We start from the raw sequence: 2099 nt of genomic DNA, 5'->3' as shown, positions 1-2099 counted from the left end.
TTATCCAAGAATCCGGAGATGCTGACTTCTCTGCTTAAATTTAGGAGCTTTAAGACAGGTAGTGAATGTTCTAACTTCAAAATAAGTTCCAACTCATTAAAAGTTGAAAGTTAAAAGCTTGAAAGTTTAGATAGTGTTCAGGGACACGTCTAAAAGTCGTAGGACAGCAGCCCTCAAAGACTGGAGTTTGACGTTCCAAGTTTGGTGTCGGTTACTTCCTCCCCTTCCCTAATTAGAAAACATTTGACACGCCAGCTTCAGTTGCAGTTAGGACACAATTCAGCAGACCTAATTTGACTTAAAGTAGTAAGAATAGCTCCTGTGTTGTCAACTCTAGTCCTCGAGGGCCTTTGTCCTGTAACCTTTAGATTTGTCCCTGGTCCATCACACCTGAATTACCTGCTTAGAATGCAGTCAACTTCTCCAGAATCCTGCTAATCGCCTGACGATTTGACTTTGTTGAAGCAGAGACACATGTAAAAGCTGCAGGATTGGAGTAGACTATCCCTGTCCTAAGGGCTGCATTCCACTTCTACACCCGTGGAATACTAGGTTATCTAATGCAGTGTGTTTCAACCCTGGTCTTAAAGGCACACTGCACTGCATGAATTAGATGCTCCCCTGGTTCACTGCATCTGATTTCAGATGATGGGTGATTAACAGGACTTTGCTGAACTGTAATCAGTTGAATCAAATGTTTAACTCCTCATTCACACAGACTCCAACATCTTTGCGTTCTCCGTTAGGTCACACATTAAAGCCGTTTTAGTCAATAGGGCATTTCCCACTGGCTATGTGGTGTGTACGGAGGACACATGATAGAGAACCCTCCTCAGTTGCCCGTCAGAAATACGGATCAAGTCTATTTGTGACGGATGACGGTGCAAAACGAGTCAATTTCCAAAAAAAAATAGATAAGCCGGACAGGAAGTGTAAAGCGGATCTGGTGTTTGTCATGTTTGGCTTTATATGTTTCGCCCACATGCAGAATACACTTGGGAAACAGGTAGATTTGCAAAGGTTTATTTGGACTAGGTACACGGGGAACGATCTGTCTCTGCAGAACGGATCTCGAGCAGGAACCAGGAGGACGGGAGATCGGGTTGATCTAGGAGAACGAGAGGGTCAGTTAACAACAGGAGGGGTACGGGAGATGTGCTGCTGGACGTAGCTTACCACTGAGCGGGGAGACCGAACCAGGGAGGAGGCGATGTGGACTCAGCGTTTGCCTGATGGTGAAGCCACAGTTGTCCGGGAGAGCAGAGAGCGGAGGCGGTAGGGGGTCCGATCAGCGCCGGGAGATAAAGGGATCCAGATCAGTGGGAGGAACCAGTTGATGTCCGAAGGAGGCTGGGGTCCAGAGGCGAGTAATCGACTTGAGAGGAGCCAGGAGGAATCCACAAGGGAAACCAACACGAGAGGTTAATTGATGGATCTTGAGAGGTGTTGTCACGAGAGGTGAACGTCAGGACACAAGGAGGGACCTAGGAAACACAGAGGTAAGAGCTTTAGCTACACGAGAAGGTTCACCAGGCTAGAGGCCGAGGCTGGCTTGCATACCACGACGGTAACACTCTGGCATCTTCCCGCTGTCTGTGCGCTGTTCTTGTAATGCTGCTCAACTGCCTGCAGGCGTGTGGGCCCCGCCCACCAGTCAACCACGAACACCTGTGGAGAAAGCAAAGACAGCAGCACTGGCAGCAAGCTGCAAGGCCCTGCTAGCTGAGTCCTGACAGTGTTATTTCAAAGTAAAGGAGGCAGGGGGGTGGGGCGGTCTGCATGCATGAACAGATCCTACATGGTCCAGTTTGGATTGCTGTGCGGGACGTTTTAGCGATTAAAGGACGGAGCGTGCAAGGAATGTAGTCAGTGTGAAGGCTGCCTTAGATCAGGGACACAGCTAAAACCTGCAGGACAGTGGGTCTTCAGGACCTGGGTTGAAATACACTGATCTGACAAATGTCGGAAAAGATCAACTTTATCTAAATAGAATGTAGCTCTCATAATACACTTTGACTGCTATTTAAGTCATGAAAATGTGAACAACGGCAGTTTCTGATCTTATAAGTAATACCTCAAACATTGAATGTTAAGTTTAA

The 2099-nt window shown here is 47.5% G+C and overlaps 1 long non-coding RNA gene across 1 annotated transcript; it reads right to left on the bottom strand.

The window, feature by feature from the left end:
* Positions 1-1007: 1007 nt before the first annotated feature.
* LOC118562798 lies at positions 1008-1568 on the bottom strand. The gene is made up of 2 exons (XR_004930806.1): positions 1177-1568; positions 1008-1108 (listed from the first exon to the last, which is right to left on the bottom strand). It is a non-coding gene; the product is annotated as an uncharacterized LOC118562798 (long non-coding RNA).
* Positions 1569-2099: the final 531 nt, after the last annotated feature.

The sequence above is a fragment of the Fundulus heteroclitus genome, chromosome 4 (genome assembly GCF_011125445.2).
Source record: "Fundulus heteroclitus isolate FHET01 chromosome 4, MU-UCD_Fhet_4.1, whole genome shotgun sequence".
In the NCBI taxonomy this organism is placed as follows: domain Eukaryota; kingdom Metazoa; phylum Chordata; class Actinopteri; order Cyprinodontiformes; family Fundulidae; genus Fundulus; species Fundulus heteroclitus.
This window is presented reverse-complemented; position numbering and strand designations above follow the sequence as displayed.